Here is a 20,021-nt window from a genome sequence, read left to right on the forward strand (position 1 = left end):
CCATTTACTTAAATACTATTTAAAATATAAAGAATCTTACATTAGAATGCTAGTCTAGTTTCCCTCTATCCCCAGATTTAACATTGAAATACAAAGACTGCCAGTTACATTTAAAAATAGCATCTACGTTATGTTCTGTTTATCGAAGTCATGTTTATATACCAAAATTGCCTGGTTTAGAAATATGGTCTAGTTTTATAACCTATAACTACCAACAATATACTCAGAAAAGCTAAAGCAAGCACATCAGTTTTTGTTCTACTTTGTCTAAAATAATGAAGGGATAACGGATTTAAAATAAAGTTTTCTACTGTAAGCAGGATGTCCAATTTTAACTCGGGAATATCTACCTAACCTTATGGGAGTGTGGTGGAGAAGGTGGCAGTGACCCTTCTGGAGCATGTTGCATTCCATTTCTCCCTCACAATGCCTTGCTGCTTCCATTAATTTAGCTAACTATGCACACCCATGGTTGAGTAGACCCTGGTCTAAAAGACCATGATGTAGGCTTGGATTGACATATCACTGGAAAAAAAAAGTGAAAGGAGCAGATGTTAGGAATATTTCATACCTTAGCTTCCCTCAGAAGTAGAGAATGTTATCATTAATCCACAGAAAGCATAGGACTCCAATGATAATTAGATAGAATCATTTCCCCCCCAATAACCATAATTATAGCAATGCACTGAACACTGCTAATCATGGAAATGAATTTCACATTCAAATTTACCTGCTTGATGGAATACAGAAAGTCCATTTAAGCTAAACTAAATTGCCTGCTGAACTAAAGGAACTCTGAGAATTCTTTGCAATATTCCTCATCCTGTGAATAACAGAGCCATCATCTTTGGATGAAAAAACTCCAATGGAAAACATCACATTTGAGATTTAAGATGGGCTCAGGAAAAAGGCAAGTTCTTTTAAAAGTTATCAGATAGTTTTAAAATTTCAAATTATTTCTATAATATTTTAAGGTTTGTAGAGCACTTTATAAATATAATTTCATTCTATCTTCACAACAAGCCTGGGATGTAGGTGCTATTATTATTCAAATTTTACAGATAAGGATACAGAGGCAAATACTGTGTGTCTAGGGTTACATAGCTACTCAATATCTGAGGTCATATTTGAATTCAAGTTTTCCTAATTTCAAGTTAAGCATTTTATCCATTGCTACAAAACTTTAGAAAATACTAAGCAAGTTAAAACCATAGGAAAGGGAAATGGTCATTATTCTCTGAAACTAAGCTGTTTCCTCCTTTGAAGAGGTACCTTGATATGACTGTGGCATTTGTGTTACATAAAGAGCCAATATTGAATCCTAAAAGTCCTGAATTCATAATGCTGATTGTGTAATCATGATTATCGTGTCACTTCAACTTTCAATGCACCAGGCAATTTTCTTAACACCATCAACTGCAAAGGAGTTACCTGAATGGGGATATTCATCTTTTGCCTCAATTAGAGTTTCTTAATGGATCTTCCTATCTTCATGATCTCTTTTCTTTTTTTTTATTTCTTCACCCAGTGAGCAATTTAATATTTCTGAATGTATAGATCTGATGATGCTCCACCTCTACTCAAAAGCCTTCAGTAGCTCTCTATCATCTACATGATTGACATATGAACTTCTGAAGCTGACTGTCCCTGATCTGGCTCCAACCACCCTTTAAGGCTTTTCATTATTCCTTTTTTCATTCTAGATTCCAGCCAGATTTACTTGTTGCCAATTCCCAGATCTCTTACGTATTTTCAGGTCCTATTCCATTCAGCCTTCACTGACCTGACAGCTGAAAAATGGTCTCTCAATCCTTAAATTTTCCTATAGTCCAGATCTCTCCTTCTCCCTTACCCTAACTAGAACTCTTACCACCCAAAATGATCAGCTAGTGTATGGCTTAATAAATAAATCTTATGGTCTCGCCTAAACACACAAGTTAAATTAATTAAGTTCAGGGATTTATGGTTAATAGTATTAATGGAGGAATTTGAACTTAGTTTCTCTCTCTCTCTCTCTCTCTCTCTCTCTCTCTCTCTCTCTCTCTCTCCCCCTCTCCTTCCCTCCTTCCTTTTTCCTTCTTTCTTCCTTTCTTTCATCCTTCCTTCCTTCCTTCCTTCCTTCCTTCCTTCCTTTCTTTCTTTCTTTCTTTCTTTCTTTCTTTCTTTCTTTCTTTCTTTCTTTCAGCAGGGTATACAACTTTCTTTAGTGAAAAGCAGATTAAACCCAGAAAAATAAGCATCTACTTCTGTGTATAAAGTTTTGTTTCAGAATTCAATAAAGACTTTTAAATTATAAATTATTAAAAAATGTCAAAAGTGCCCCAAATTTCTACAGTCTTTACTCCTTTGAAGACTGTCACTTTGCATTTTCAGAGCACTATAAGCAGAAAAGCTTTGTTTTAAAATTAAGTTCTTGAACCTAGGGCTTTCTGACTCCAACTCTAACAATCTCCCCATCTGGCCTCTATATTATCTCATACTTATTTATGTATGTCATATCTCCCTTATTGGACTTGAGTTCCTAGAAAGTAAGGATCATATTGTTTTCCTTCTTTGAAACCATATTTAATGTGTTTTTTGAAATGAATCAGATGACTACTTCCTTCTCCCCTCTCCACCCTGAAAGGGCCAAAAATTGCCTATGACTTCCGAAGACCTTGAGGAGAGGAGAAAAAAAAAAAACTAAAAAAAGAAAAGTTATGTATCTAACAGTAGCCATCTCTAGGGTGGGGAGGATAAGAAAGGGGAAAAAAAGAGAATTTACATAATAACTTTATTATATATTTAAAAGATATAGCAAGGGGCAGCTAAATGGATAGAGCACCAGCCCTGGAGTCAGGAGTACCTGAGTTCAAATCTGGCCTCAGACACTTAACACTTACTAGCTGTTTGACCCTGGGAAAGTCACTTAACCCCAATTGCCTCACCAAAAAAATAACAAAACTGGAAGAGCCCTTCAAGATCATGTAGTTCAACTTTCTTATTTTCATAGCAGAAGGAAATGAGCCCAGAGAGATAAAACAATTTGTCCCAGGTCACATGGCTAGTAGGTTATCAGTCAGGATTCAAATTAAGATCCTCAGACCCCAAATCTGTTGTTCTTTCCATTACACCATGATGCAATTTAACAGGGACCAGCTGTCACAAATTGGTCTTCCTCACCATCTTGGCACATGGCAGTAGTGCCTAATTCAACATTATCCAGTAGGTAATCAATAATTGTTCAGATGATTAAGCTCAATTATATATAGGCAGGGAAGGGAAACTGGGAGTTCCTAAAAGAGGAATTTTGAAACTTTTTACTCCCTGTTTTAAATTTTTTTTAATTTAATTAAGTCAGTCTTTCTGATCTTGGCCTTGGTTTGGTTCACTAAAACTAATTCATAAAAAAGCTGATGACTACATGTTTATTCTCTGAGAAATGCTACAGAAAATCACTTAACTTTCATTTAGTATAATTTCTCCTTTGGGGCCTGAAATAAAAGCTTAGAAGCCTTGATACAGAGTTTTAGCTTCTGTGATTCCCGAGTCTTAGGACTTGAATCTGTCAAGATCTCATCAGTCCTATTGAAAGCTGGGAAATGGACCTCTGCTACAACATGGGACCAGATCTGGCTAGGCAATTATTCTTCCTGACTATACTTATCAGGACCATTAAACTATGAAGTAGATTTTTCTGACTCCTATATCCTGTTCCTTCCTTTTCTTCCCTGAAAAATAGAACAATTAATTGGCCAAAGGGGACCTTCTCTTCCTTTCATAGTCCCAATGGCTATAAAGTTTGGACAGACCTCTTAACTTTCTCAAGATCTACTGTAATTTACCGGGAAACAAACTGGAGAAAAAGGATATTTTTTGCCTTTTACAATTTAGAAGTTCCCTTTAAAAAAATGAGAACAAAGGACAGAATCTTGTTATAATCCATTGCCACAAAGGTGACTTCATTCTGATGCACATTCCAAATAGACTGTATTAACTCAGTGCTGAACTCTTAATACAACTTTTTCTCTCATCATCTTGAGTCCCAGTGGTACACTATTGAATGGTGGGAGATATCAGTCATTTCAGTCCTCATTAAAATTTTGGCCACAAGCCATTAAACTGAATTCAATAAGCTGGAGCTTTGGAATTTGCATTAGTTCTTTAAACAAAGGCTCTTTCCTGGACAATGAAATTTTTAGTACAATTTGCTCTCCCGGTTGCAGAAAGTTCACAGAGAGTTCAAAGAGAAGAAAAATAACTGGATTCTCTATTGTTCTTGCCTTCCCTGATTCCCACCACCACAACAACAACATTTTAAATAAGTCAATAGACCTCAAATGCCACTTGTCCTTCACCTCAATAACTTAAATTCAGTTCACTTTTACTAGGGTATTCATTCCATGAAGTCAAAGTCAGTTATCACTTACTGGATGGCCCATGCAAATCATACGATCATAGATCTAGGACCAGATGATGCCTACTCCAGCCCTCTTATTTTACAGATGAAGCAACTGAGGCCCATGGAGGTTCGTCTCTAAAAAATGGGAATACTGAATAGTAAAGATTTCCTTGATACCTGACTTAAATAAGTTTATAATCTAAATCAAAAGCTATTTAAGAACGGGGCAGCTAGATGGTGCAGTGGAAAGAGCACGGGCCCTGGAGTCAGGAGGACCTGAGTTCAAATCTGGCCTCAGACACTTGATACTTACTAGCTGTGTGACCCTGGGCAAGTCACTTAACCCCAATTGCCTCACAAAAAAAAGAAAAAGAAAAAAAAACTATTTAAGAGAAGACCCTCATTGGTCTGGGGATTGGCTTAAATGGAAATGTACCAAATTTGCTATCACATGATAGCTGAAGCTCATTTCACACACCTTGGGTTTCCAGGTACTGGTATAACATATGAACTCTTGCTAAATTCAAGTCTGAGGACCAGGGAAATACCTCAAGGGATTTTTAAGATGATAATGTAGACATGATGATGACCATTTCATATATGTGGGATAAATGTTTATGAGATAACAGATTTAGTCACATCACCAAAGGCAGGTAAGAAAATAGAGACTTTATGACACCTATATAACAGGATAACAATTAAGTACTAACTGTAGCAAATACCTATTAACCTTACCTTTAGCTAAATTCTTCTAGGCTCAGACTAGGGTTTTAAAATGTAAGATAATTTGTTTATAACATTTCATAAATCTGTAACAAGTATGGTTTTCACCTTGTCCTTAGAACTCTGGGAAATCTCCATATATAGTTTTTTGTCTCATTTTTGTTTTCACATTTTTATGTTCATCCTCATTCTCATTCCCCAAAAGGAAAGCACATTCCCATTATAGTTTAGGTATATTTACAGTAAGAAATAGAAGGATAATAAAAAACAGTATTGAGATACCCCAAACAGCTGCTCACTGCTCAAGAAAATGGATCATCCATTTTCAAGCCTAGCAGCTGACACCACATTAATGACTGAAGTCATACATTTGTTCTTTCTAGAAGAACTGCTAGGGTAGCACTGCCTGAATGCTTCCCAGAGGAACCAGTTTTGTCTAATCAACATGCCTACCTAAGGAATTTCCCTGGGGTAGAAATTATTCCCAGGAAACAAAATTATTTAACAGCCATAAGTATGAAAGAGAACGATATGGCGATATAACCTAATAATCTGAGGTAAATTGACTGCTGTTGGTGTTTTTCAGTCATGTCTGATTCTTTGTGACCCCATGGATCATACTATCTTCTTGGCAAAGATACTGGAGTTGTTTGCCATTTTCTTCTCCAATTGATTAAGGCAAGCAAAGGTTAAGTAATTTGCCCAAGATCATGGAGCTAGTAAGTATATGAGACCAGATTTGAACTCAGGTCTTCCTCACGCCAGGTTCAGCACTCTATCCACTGACCTATCTAGCTGCCACCTGGTAAACCAATTACCTAGTAAATTTCAGCAAGGTTTTGTTGGCCTTCTCTCTGCATTCATCTTAAAGGGATTCCTTCAGCATTTTGGCAGCATAATTGACAACAATGCCAAATCACATTGCCACATTTAAACATTTAAGGGTCCTTTGCAAAAGACTTTCCTCGTTGATAAAAACTGAGTACTCAATGCTCTGAGACTGTGTAAAAGGTGGGAAGAATCCACCTCTCACCTGACTTTTCCCCTCCTATAAACATGGAACATTGAATAACCAATCTCCAGTAATGAGAAAAGTCTTATGCAAATAACCCTTTGAGCTAAGGGAAATAAGAAATTTAAAGCTAGATTGGTATGTATGTAGGTATATAGGTAGGTAGGTATGTGGGTAGGTAGGTAGGTTAGGTAGGTGGGTAGGGGGATAGGTGGGTAGGTGGGTAGGTGGATGGATGGAAGGAAGGAAGGAAGGAAGGAAGGAAGGAAGGAAGGAAGGAAGGAAGGAAGGAAGGAAGGAAGGAAGGAAGGAAGGAAGGAAGGAAGGAAATATGGTACCTAGAGCATTTGTTATATACTTACTATGTGACAGGCACTATTCTTTTTTTTTTAAACATGGAAACAAACAGCTTTATTTTTTTTTCTTTTCTTTTTTGGTGAGGCAATTGGGATTAAGTGACTTGCCCAGGGTTACACAGCTAGTGTTGAAGTGTCTGAGGCTGAATTTGAACTCAGGTCCTCCTGAATCCAGGGCCACTGCTCTATCCACTGTGCCACCTAGCTGCCCCTAGCTTTATTATTTTCATATAGACAAGTAAGGAAATGATAACTGACTATAATAAGCACCTTAGAGTCTATTGGTACTGGCTTAGTAAGGTTTAAGAACTTGGGACACAAACAAAAGCAGAGAGAGAAAATGAGAGGGAGAGGGAGAGGGAGAGAGAGAACCTGTCTCAAGGAGGTTATAATCTTAATGGGAGAACACAAAGAAGAAATGGAAAAGGAGTAGGGTAGGACAAGCCTTTTGGCAAAGAGTGGAGTCCAAAACTAAATAATGGAACTGAGTGAAGTGAGCATAGCCTGGGCTCCTCATGTGTTCAATAAATTATTGAGGGTGAAGGGGACAAGCGTGACAGAAAATAATTGTGCGTGATTACCAGAATTAAAACTAGTTTGAGCTACAGGCACTCTAGGTTTGGAGACAACATAGTACAGGGGCCAGAGAGCTGAATGTGGAGGCAGATGACCTTGATTTCGAGCTTATCTTTGCTATTTACTACCTTTATGAAACTCAAAGAAGTCAGTTCTCCCTCACTTTCCTCATTTGAAAAATTATTTCTGAGGTCTCTTCTAGATCTAAGCCTTTGGTCCTATTATCTTGTAAGGACTGGGATATTCAGAGGATATTCAGGAATTTTTGCTTCCTACGTTCTGGCTTGAGTCAAGGGAAGTATGACCAACTTGCAGAAGGGAATCTGGGTGCCCTTCATGCTACCTGAATGCCTCTGGCATAAGGGTTACATAAGTAAATTAGCATCATGGACTAAGTTATTTCTGGGAGAGTTTCAAGGACAACAATGACTCTGTGAGCAGGGAAATGCAGTGTCAGAAAGAAGACTTTATCCTAATTCAGCAGACAAGCAAGGGCTGGGAACAAATTAGACATCCCTGAACTTGGAAGTCCATAATGTCTCCAATCTTCACTTCCCTCCAAAGGCATCATGCATGTCAACAGCTCCTTCCTCCCCTAGCTTCACAGCATGTTCTCTAGCTAAGGCTGGGAAGCAGCCAGGGAGATCTGCCCATATGTTCTTCTATTAATATCTAATTAATTGACATAAACCCCTTTCTAAAGAACACCATGAGGACAGCAGGATGGTGACAGCAAACCCATGTCCCTGGTTGTAGCTTCATAGGGCCAGTCAGTCGTCTAAGGATGCAATAAATATGTAGGAGATGAGGCACAGGTTATATATTTATTGATTGCTGAAGCAATAAAAATGGAAAACTTTCAAAGGCAAAACCCAGAATTTATTCTGTTAGTCACCATCCTAGTGTGGTGTAAGGGGAAGAACACTAACCTGGGAAATAGGAGATTTGGGTTATGGTCCAGGCTCTTCTACTGAATACTAGACCTTGCTATGCTGCTTCATTCTTTGGGTCTCAGTGTTCTCATCTGTCAAATTAGGGACTTGGACTAGACAAATTCTACAATCCCTTTCAGTTCTAACATTTGTCTTCTATGTTCCCTTTTCAATAAGTAGATTTTTTCCATATAAATATTTTATTATTTTCCAGTTACATTTAGAGATGGTTTTCAACATTTGTTTTAATAAGATTTCTAGTTTCAAATTTTTCTCCCTCCCCCCTCCCCAAAACAACAAGTAATCTGATATGGGTTATATATGTACAATTACATTAAACATATTTCTGCATTAGTCATGTTATGAGAGAAGAATCAGCGCAAAAAGGAAAAAACCTCAAAAAAGAAAAACAACAACAACAACAACAACAAAATAAAAATAGTATGGTTCGATCTGCATCTAGATCCCACAGGTTTTTTTTTCTGGATTTGGAGAGCATTTTCCATCATGAGTCCTTTGGAACTATCTTGGACCATTGTATTGCTGAGAAGAATCAAATCTATCACAGTTGATCAACATATAATGTTGTTGATACTGTGTACAATGTTCTTCTGGTTCTGCTCATTTCACTCATCATCAGTTTATGCAAGTCCTTCCAGGTTTCTCTGAAATCTGCCTGCTCATCCTTTCTTATAGCACAATAGTATTCCATTACATTCATATACCACAACTTGTTCAGCCATTCCCCAATTGATGAGCATCCCCTCAATTTCCAATTCCTTGTCACCACAAAAAGAGCAACTGTAAATATTTTTGTACATGTCTGTCCTTTTCCCTTTTTTATGATCTCTTTGTGAAAAAGACCTAATAGTGGTATTGCTGGGTCAAAGGGTATGCACAGCTTTATAGCCCTTTGGGCATAGTTCCAAACTACTCTCCAGAATGGTTGGATTAGTTCACAGCTCCACCTAAAATATATTAGTGTTCCAATTTTTCCACAACTTCTTCAATATTTATTATTTTCCTTTTTTGTCATATTAGCCAATCTGATAGGTGTCAGAGTTGTTTTAATTTGCATTTCTCTAATCAATAGTGATTTAGAGCTTTTTTTCATATGGCAATATATAGCTTTGATTTCTTCATCAGAAAACTGCCTGTTAAAATCCTTTGACCATTTCTCAATTGGGGAATGACGAAGTAAAATTTTTAAAAGAAAGCCAATTATGCTTTATTGGGTTTTCTCTGATGCCTAAATTCATCCATTCAGAAAATACTTAAATGTCTATTTTCAATACAGCATCTCACTCTATCCTCCAACTCCCATAACACACAAAGTCAGCTCTTATGCATTGGAAATGATAGGTGAAGAAATCAAACTGTAAGGGAAAAACTTACCCATACAGGCAGAGATAATGGCCAGGCTAGTTAACAATCCTACAAGATTGGATCCAGAAGATTTGAGTTCAAATCTCAGCTCTAGTACTTCCTAAGGTATTTAGACTGCAGGTTAGACAGCTAGGTGGTGCAGCTGATAGAGCATTGACCTTGGAGTCAAGAGGACCTGAGTTCAAATCTCACCTCAGACACTCACTAGCTGTATGATCCTGGGCAAGACAACCCCAATTGCCTTAAATATCTGGGGCCATCTCCAGTCATCCTGATGTATATCTTGCCACTGGACCCAAATGGTTCTGGAGGAGAGAGTAAGACTGGTAACCTTGCACAGCCGTCCCTCACTTAAATCCACTTCAGTGCAAGTCATAATATCACCCTGATGTCATGGTCTTCTTCCAGAATGAAGGACAAACAACAACAACAGACTGCAGGTGAGGCTGTGGTATTTAGACTGCAGAAAGGGGAATAAGAGAACTTTCTTCTAGTTTTTGAAATGCTGTCATGTGGAAGAGAGATAAGCCTTGTTTTATTTGACCCCAAAGGTAAGAAAAAGGAGCAGTGGGTGAAATTGCAATGAGACTAGCTTAGATTTGATGACAAGAAAATCTTAACAATGAAAGCTATCCCAAGGTAGAATTGATGTTTTCCAGAAGACAGTGGGTTCTTCTTCATTGGAAGTCTCTTTAACAGAGATTGAATGAGCAATTAATCAAGGAACATTGTAGTGGGGATTATTATGGGGCTGTGGGTTGGTCTAGTCACTTAAGTCCCTTCCAAATCCAAATTCTATTTTTCTGCCAAGTCATTTCACTTTTCTAGGCATCAGTTCATTCACTGGTAAAATAAGGAAATGATAAAAATTTTGGTGCCATAGAACCATTGACAATCTGGTGAAGCCTATGGACTCTTTCTCAAAATAATACTTTTAAGTGCATACAGTACAATAGATAAAGATTGCAAAAGAAGCCAAATATATTGAAATGCAGTTATCAATTTTTTTAAAAGTACAAGGACCCCAAATAAAAAGTCCCTGAAGTAGATAATCTCTAAACCATCTTCAAACTTAAAATCCTAAGATTCCTGGCCTTTTCCTTTTTTCTTTTCATTTATTTTCTTTTTAATTTATGGAATAAAACAAGCATTTCCATAACAATCTAAAATAAAAAGAAGATTGCACATGAAACTGTAAAGTTATTATGTGCTGGATTCCTGCTTTCCTAATTTCCAACTTTCCAGGGATGATATTTTTTAAATGTTAATGTTTTCATTGGCTAAAGAATTTCCATGGATTACATTTTGACTTTAACTTGACTTCTCTAAGGCCTGACCTCATTTCTTTCTGACCTGTGGTAGCTATCATTTTCCTGGCCAGGCTAAGGAAACAGAAGGGCTGACTAGGACTGTCAAGCAGATGATTCCTGAAGTAGCAGCTTGCTGTCTTTTGAGAATTTGCTTCAAAAATAATACTGGTCTTTGTAAAATCACTTTAGTGGCCCACAGTTCCCTGAAGTTCCTTGCTATATTGATACTCATTTGGTAATATTTCCTACAGTTCTGTTATTTCCATTGCCTTGGGATTTCTTATTTCATTCCCTGAATAAATCAGTCACAAATCAGTCAATCAATTGGCAAGCATTTATTAACTGCCTTCTTTATACCATGAACTGTACTAGAAAAATTAAATGGTCCCTGCTCTCAAGGAGCTTACCTTCTATTTGAAGAGACAATATGTGATGATGATAATACACATTGATATAAGGCTTTAAGGTTTTCAATTGCAAGATAAGTAGATGCATAGACAGATAGATGATAAAGAGGTAGATAAATAGATGCATAGATAGATATATAGATAAATACATGATAACTGGCTCACAGAAATGGGTGTTTCCTTCAAACAGAAACATGGGAAAGACTTTAGCTTAAAAAGGTCAAGATTGTTCCACTGTATCTGGGGTCATCTCCAGTCATCATGACCTATATCTTGCCACTGGACTCATGACTCTGGAGGAAAGAGTGAGGCTGATGACTTTGCACAGCTCTGCCTCACTTAAAACCAATTCACTTGAAAGTCAAGACGTCACCCTCCTGATATCATTGGTCATCTTCAAGAATGAAGGCCAAACAACAACAAACAACATAGTTCTAAGTGTTGGGGATACAAATAGAAAAAGTAAAACAGTCCTGTCTTTCAAGGAGCTGACAATCTAATGGGGGAGAGAACAAACAAGGTTTCAGCAGCAATTCATAGGGAAAAGACCACTGATCCTTAAAATGGAGGGACAAAACACCTAGCAATGCCTCTCCTGGAATACCATTTCAACTGATGAAATTATATTAGTTTCTTGAAAGTGCCAATGGCTTTGCTAATAAGAACTTTCTTTTGTGGGTCTTCTAAATATGTAACTGTAGCACCTGTAGGATTAATTGCCAAGCTATATATCCACCGAAATGGCATCCCAGGATGATGACTAAGAATACTGCACTCAAAGCATCACTATTCCAAAGATTCTTCAGTTCAGGGTCCTGGCTTGGAAATATCTATCAGAGCATGAAGGGAAGCAGTATTGGTTAAGGTGGTGAGAGTGGTGAACTTGATTCGCCTGGCAGATGCTACCTCTTATCTCTCCCTCAGGGTGACCTATGGCATGGATAGCTATCCCTGTAATCTGCCCCACCCCTCTGCAAATGTAACCATGATTTTCACCATGAAGAGAGCAAAAATACTCTAAGACCTCTTCTGAATAGCTTGGGGCTTCCTCCTTTCCTCACCTCTCCAAGAGGAGTGTTGGACTAGGTTTATACCTATCCACCATATCTCTCTCTCTGTCTCTCTGTCTCTCTGTCTCTCTCTCTGGAATATGAAGATCAGAACAAAAGAGAAACTATCTGGGGCAGCTAGATGGTGCAGTGGTTAAAGGACCAGCTCTGGATTCAGGAGTATCTGAGTTCAACTCCGGCCTCAGACACTTGACACTTACTAGCTGTGTGACCCTGGGCAAGTCACTTAACCTCCATTGTCTACAAAAAAAAGAAAAAAAGAAAAACTATCTCTGATCATTCTTAAGAGGGAGAATAACCCTTACCTTATAGACAACACCAGCTTTTCCCCTTCTATCAAGTGCTGGTTATACAAAAGACTCACAAATAACCAATGGTGGGCAAACTCATTTATCCAAACAATCAGCAAACAGAAATCAGGAGTTAGAATATTCCAAAGTATACACTGGAGTTAATGAGCTATTAAACTAAGAGTGAGATAAGATCTTAGCTCAAGCATGGAGAAAAAGAATTGTATCACCTAGAGGAGGCCTACGCTCAACAGTCTCTAAAATTTCAAGTAAATCTAGGAATATGATAGTGCTGGCTTCCATGCTTTTTTATCATTCCAAAGTCTTTCTCTCTCCACTACCTCCCTAAACCTCCTACCCTCTTATGTTTTTCCCAAAAAGTGTCTGGAACCAACTCAGAGTAAATTCGTTATGCAAATATATGGAGTGCCATGCTGAGCATTCTCTCTGATAATTAATAGTCATGTCTCCCTCTACACACATTGTATGAAAGTAGAGAGCTATATTTTAGGGCAATGCCCAGTGGAGTATTATACAATATGTTAGACTAGATGGCCCTTCTAATTCTAGATCTATATAAGTGGAGGAATATTTTCTACCTATCCAAAATAAATATTTTCCCACGAGAATTAACACAGTAGTGGTGTTAAAGCGGGTGTTCACATCTTTTTTTTTTTTTTTTTTAGAAAAATTCCCATTAAAAAGTATTACGGGTTACTAGCTGTGTGACCCTGGGCAAGTCACTTAACCCCCATTGCCCCTCAAAAACAAAACAAAAAAACAAACAAACAAAAAAAAAGTATTACGGGGGCAGCTAGGTGGCGCAGTGGATAGAGCACTGGCCCTGGAGTCAGGAGTACCTGAGTTCAAGTATCATGATTGGTGTATGAACTTATCAAATACAGCTCTTTTTTAAAGTCCTTTCCAAAATTCGAGGAATGTTTGTCTGGTCTCTCAAACATGCCCCCTCTTTAGTTTGTTATAAGCAAACAAGGGTCATGTTTTTACCCATTTTCCCCAACACCAATAAACTTAAACATAGTATTATCAAAACATTTTAAATTAGGTGGGAGATGTGCCCAATCTAAGATGTGAGACTGTCAGAAATCCTTAGCAAGACAATCTCCTTTTCAAGTAACTACAGGGAAATCGTACGTTCAGATCTTCATAGATCAAACAGGAAATGACCCCAGAGGCCATCTAGTTCACCTCCCTCATTTTACAAATAAGTAAATTGAGACCCAGGGAGTTTAAGTGATTTGCCCAAGATCACAAAAATAATGAGTGTCAGAGTTCAGATTCAAACTTGTCTTCTTCTTTGGAGTTCAATGCTGCCTCCTCTACACCTCAAGTATGTGCTTGTATAAGTAACCACAATATAATTCATAAATATTCCAAGTCCATGATTCTGTAAAAGTGAGAACTGAAAACAGCACTTTCCCCCACCCCACCCTTTCAAAAATCACCATGTTTTGTTTCTTTTTTGTAGTTCACTGTTCTTCACTGTCCTGGGTCAGTCCCTGAAATTACACAGCTGACAACAGGAAAACAAAATGGGTAATACCACAGGGGCCAGATACCTTGTGAGAGCTAAACCACTTGGTGTAATGTCTAATGATGATGGAGCTGACTATCACAGTGGAGAATCAGAATTGGAATAGAATAGAATTGGCAGCCAGCAGGTTGAGTTAATCATAATCAAAACTCAGTTGGATAATAGATCTCAAGATTCTGGGTTAGAGAAAACTTAAAGATTATCTAGTCCAGGGATTCTGGTCCTTTTTTGTATATTTTGGCAGTCTGGTGAAGCCTATGGACCCCTTTTTAAATGAAGAGGGAAATAGGATTACAAAGGAAACCAATTGTATTGAAATATAGTTATTAAAATAATTTAAAACAGAATTAAAGAACTCACTCTAGGTTAAGGGTCCTACATCTATCCTAAACCCCCCTATTTTACAAATAAACCAACTGATTGAAGTCAGGGATGAAGGGACTTACCAAAGTCATAAGTAAGAATCAGGAGAGCCTGGATTTGCCCCATGTCATCTGTCTCTCATCTACTAATCTTTCCACTTCACAGCCCTATGTTCTCATCCTATGTCAACTTCCCCTTCCCAAAATGGAAGTAATTAGCCCATAGTTAGAGTGAGGAGTATTAAAATTTCTCTAATGTTGAATTTAATTGCTGTCATTCCTCCCCTCCTTTCTATTGCCAATAGACTTAATTGCAAATTGAGAAATCTGTATGATCAAATCAGTGAGAACCAAATGAAATAGCATATATAAAATACTTCTTGAACCTTAAAGTGTTCTACAGATGCTGACTATGATTTTTATAATTCCACATCTGGAACAATCATGTAGCAACATAGTATCATAACGAGGAATTTGTGAGTTGGAAAGAACCTATTAGATGATTTATGAACTTAGAATGATGAATCGGATGACTAATCTAATAACACCCCTATTCTATATAGCTAGAAAGTAGCTAATCCATGACTCAAATACAAGTCTACTGAGTCTATGTTCAAGGCTCTTTCCAATTTGACAGGTTATAATCTCAAGAAGCACTGACTCTGCTTTGGTTTGTTGTTGGTCAGTTGTAGCCAACTCTTCGTGATCCCATTAGGGGTTTGCTTGGCAATGGCATTAGAGTGCTTTGCCATTTCCTTTTCCAGCTCATTTTATAGATGAAGAAACTGAGGCAAACAGGGTTAAATAATCAGTCACACAGCTACTAGATGTCTGAGGCCAAATTTGAACTCAGAAAGATGAGTCTCTCGGAGTCCAAGACCAGTGCTCTTTTCCATTGTGCCACCTAGCAGCCTCGTGTCTGGGATTTATTCGCTAGGTGTAAATTAGTATATCTCACTCTAGGTCAGAATCCTTATCACTGGTACAAGAACATAATATCCTCTCCTTGTGTTTCTTTTTTTGTTTGTTTGTTTTTTTGTTTTTGTTTTTTAGTGAGGCAATTGGGGTTAAGTGACTTGCCCAGGGTCACACAGCTAGCAAGTGTCAAGTGTCTGAGGTCAAATTTGAACTCAGGTCCTCCTGACTCCAGGGCCACTGCTCTATCCACTGCGCCACCTAGCTGCCCCTCCTTGTGTTTCTAAAAGAGTCGGGGAGGGATGTCTTTGACTATTTGCGGATAGCAGGGAGAAGTCTGAAGGCTGACATGTGGTTGCTCAGGTTTCTAGGGATGGTTGTTTCTGATGATTTCTGATTCCAAGATTGGTTAACCTGACACAAGTCTGAGCTTCTCTCTAACCCTACCAACAAAGGAAAACACCTGACAAGGAAATAATAACTTATTCCAGATGATTCCCTATATGTCTATTCCAGTCTTCTACATGAGACAATATTAGAAGGAACATAAGAAGCTCTCCAGTCCAGACCTCTCATTTTACTGTTAAGAAAACCAAGGCAGGGGGCAGCTAGGTGGCGCAGTGGATAGAGCACCGGCCCTGGAGTCAGGAGTACCTGAGTTCAAATCTGGCCTCAGACACTTAACACTTATTAGCTGTGTGACCCTGGGCAAGTCACTTAACCCCAATTGCCTCACTAAAAAAAAAAAAAAAAAGAAAAAAAAAAGAAAACCAAGGCAAAGAGAAGGTAACTGATTTACCTTTCACTCCCTTTTCATTTTCTTTTCTAAATTCTTTTCTCCAAGTATATTTTCTTTCTCCTCTTTATTAATTGTTTCCTCTTACTCATCCATACTACTACATTTGTGTTTACTTATCTAAATCAACCAAAGGTTATTGGAAGGCCTAAGCTAGCAAAAAAATGATATTCATTAAAGAGCAATTGGTTCCTGAATTATTCACTCTGAAATCATACTGATGATGGGGCAGTGTTATTGAATAGTAAAAATATTGGTAAACCAAGGAGTTTTCTATTGAGTTTTGACTCCGTAAATGTCAAGAATATTGATTCTAATCTAAAATGCTTATCCTGTTCAGCACCCAACTGAGCAAGGTTGATGTGGAAATGCAAAATGGAAGGAATTTCAGTAATGCATAGGAAAGATTTCCTCTGACATTTACCAAGCTCTGCTGATTTTCTGTCTGTTCCTGTTATAAAAAAAGTGTTTGTGCTAAATATTTTTCTCTATATCTTCCTAACACTTTAGAAACAGGATGGAACCAGAATTTACTGAAAACTTTTGGGAGTAGTGTGCAATGTATGCTTTGGGGACATTATCATTTGCCGTGGTCAGTCTTCAAATCTTCTTCCCCTATGATTTCTATCTTGACAATCTCATCCTCTCCCACAACTTCAACTATCATCTCTCCACAGATGATTCTCAAGTCTCAATCTCCAGCCCTGACCTCTTTTTTGTGGTCCTGAACCACATCTCTAAAAGCCTAGAGACCATTTCCACCTGGATGTCCTGCTAGCACCTCAAATTCAACATGTTCAAAGCTGAGTTTATTTTCCATTTTTCAAACATGTACTCTTCCTTCTGACTTCAATATTTTTGGCACTGGCTCTATCTGCTTTCTCTCTTGGATATAAGAAGCCGATCAGTTGTAAGGTGTAGTAGAGTTCATTACAATGATATCTTTCACACCCCTCTTCTCTTTTCTCTGCCCCCTAGAGCATGTCATAATTATCACCTGACTATACTAATGCTACTGCCTTTTAATGGATTTTTCTATACCCATTCTCTCCCCTTTTTAGTGTACCTTTCATATCCCTGCCAAAACAGTGTTCCTTAGAGTTGTCAGATAATGTTTGAGATAATAATAATAATAATTCCAATGGTGTTTGGCTGCTTCCATGGGTATGCATCTGAGAGACACCCAAGCCCTGCCATAGACCTTATAGCTGCACCCTATGGATGTCTGGGACATTCCATTCACCTGTAGCTGAACACTCTTACATATGTTGTCCTTTTTATTTTAGAATGTGAACTCCCAAGAGTAAGGATTATACTTGGCACATTATTATTTTTCAGTTGTTTTTCAGGCATATTCAATTTTTCATGACCCCATTTGGACTTTTATTAGCAAAGATATGGAGTGGGGACAGCTAGGTGGCACAGTGGATAGAGCCTCAGCCCTGAAGTCAGGAGTACCTGAGTTCAAATCCGGCCTCAGACACTTAACACTTACTAGCTGTGTGACCCTGGGCAAGTCACTTAACCCCAACTGCCTCACTTAAAAAAAATATTTAAAGATTGTAAGCTCTGTTGATATAAAGATACTGGAATGGTTTGCCATTTCCCTCTCAAGCTAATTTTACGAGTGAGGAAACTAAGGCAAATAGAGTTGAGTGATTTGTCCAGGGTCACCCAGCTAGCAAGTGTCTGGAGCCAGATTTGAACTCATGAAGATGAATCTTCCTGACTCTAGGCTTATTGCTTTCACCACTGCACCACCTAGCTGCACCTTTGGCACACAATGGATACTTAATATTTTGTTGTTGTTGTTGTCGATTATATATATGGTGCTTTAAGGTTTATAAAGATTTTTACATATGTTATCTCATTTGAATTGATTCTATTTGGTTTGATCCTAGATTTAGAGCTAAAAGAGACAGCAGAGGCCATCTAATTGAATGGCTTCCTTTTATAGATGAAGAAACATACCCAGAGAGGTTGACTTGTTCAAAGTCACAAAGATTTTAGTGGACCACAAGCATAATTAGTAAACATTGTGACATGGAAGTAAAAATAAAAAAATTGATATATTCTTAGACTGCATTATAGAGATGGGGCATCCAGTGTCACTGTTCTCTGTCCTGATTAAACCATATTTGAAGCATTTTCTTCAGTAAAGTGCTTTATAAACAGTAAAGCACTATACAAATGTGAGTCATTATTCTACATGCAGTATTTTAGGATGCACATTGCTACAAGACAACATATCCACAGAACGACAACCAGGACATTGAGGAGATGGTAAATTATGCCATACGATGATCATTTGAAGAAAATGTAGGTATCTAGTAAACAATTTGCTTCATTGAGGGGTATATTATCTTGGTTATGGGTATTTTGTTGAGGGGGCTGCCTTAGGAGTGTTTTTTGTTAAATAGAGTGCATAAGAAAACATTAAAAGCACATCATTTCAAGCTAGATGACACCCATAGCAAGAAAAAGGTATTTAACATCTAACTAGTCTGTCCTTTCCTCCACAAAGATTTGAAGTCATTGTAGCATTTAATGTTTGGCATAAAATGCTTTGAAAAGCAGTCAGGTGGCTCAGTGGATAGAATACCAGGTCTGAAGTCAAGAAGATGACTTCAATGTGTTCAAATGTAACCTCAGATGCTTAGTTCCTGTGTGACTCTGGACAAGTCAATTAACCTGTTTGCCTCAGTTTTCTCATCTGTAAAATGAGCTGAAGGACGAAACTGCAAACTACTCTAGTATCTTTGCCAAGAAGACCCCAAATAGGGTCACAAAGAGTCAGCTACAAGTGAAATTACTGAACAACATAAAATGCTTGACACAAAATGTTTTATAGTGAATTTGCCATCAACCACTCCAAAACAAAAAAAAAGGAATAAACAAAACAAACAAAAAAGAATTCCAAAACTAGAACTAGAGGCTCCTAATCACCATTAGTTAATTAGTTATTTGAGACATTAAAAATCACTTTTTAATTCTGAGAAAAATATTTTTCTCACATTAGGTCAAAAGGCTAAATTGAACACAGAGGTTTTGGGTGGTCCAAATTTTCAGAGACAAGAAGAAAAAATCAAACAGATGAAAGATGACTCACAAAGCTAAAAATGGCTAGTGCTAGAGGTAATTTATAGGAAATATACAGTGATCTAATTTCCCTGAATGGATAGCAAATTTCTTGAGAAAGGTTTTTTTTTTACTTCTTCAATGTCCCCCACAGTGCTTAGAACAGTAATGAGCACTTAGTAGGTATCATTATTCTTTAGTAACTCTGATTATTTGCTCAGAACTTTCCTGTTGCCACCACCTGTCCCATATTAGCATGTACACCTGAAACAGTAAAATGGATAATTCTAAATGGAAGACTCCACTTCAAGAGAGCATTTGGAAAGGCTAACAATAGTACACAGCCCCGGGTTTAGGAAAATGTATGTTTTACCTCTATCAGATGGAACCTATGAAATGGCTTTCATCTAAGAGTGGTACCAAATAGCCCTTCATTGACAACATCCACAGAAACTCTAATAATATGTTGACAAAGGCATGCCAAAGAAATTATTGAGTACATGAATTTGTTTAAAAAGTGGAGGGGATTTGAGGCATCTAAGTTTTATAGGGGTTAGAATACCTAACTTGGAGTCAGGAAGACCTGAATTCAAATCCAGCCTCAGACACTTATTACCTGTGTAACTCTGGGCAGGAGACTTAACCTCTGTTTTAAAAAAAATGGCGGGGTTTATGATAACGACAAAAGATTAGGTTATTACTAGCTAGGAGGAATGGTGGATAGAGTACCAGGCCTATAGTCAGAAAGACTCATCTTCCTGCGTTCAAGTCTGGCCTTAGACATTTACTAGCTATGTGACCCTGGGCAAGTCCCTTAATTCTGTTTGCCTCAGTTTCCTCATCTGTAAAATGAGCTAGAGAAGGAAATGGCA

This window comes from Dromiciops gliroides, chromosome 2 (assembly GCF_019393635.1).
Source record: "Dromiciops gliroides isolate mDroGli1 chromosome 2, mDroGli1.pri, whole genome shotgun sequence".
NCBI lineage: Eukaryota > Metazoa > Chordata > Mammalia > Microbiotheria > Microbiotheriidae > Dromiciops > Dromiciops gliroides.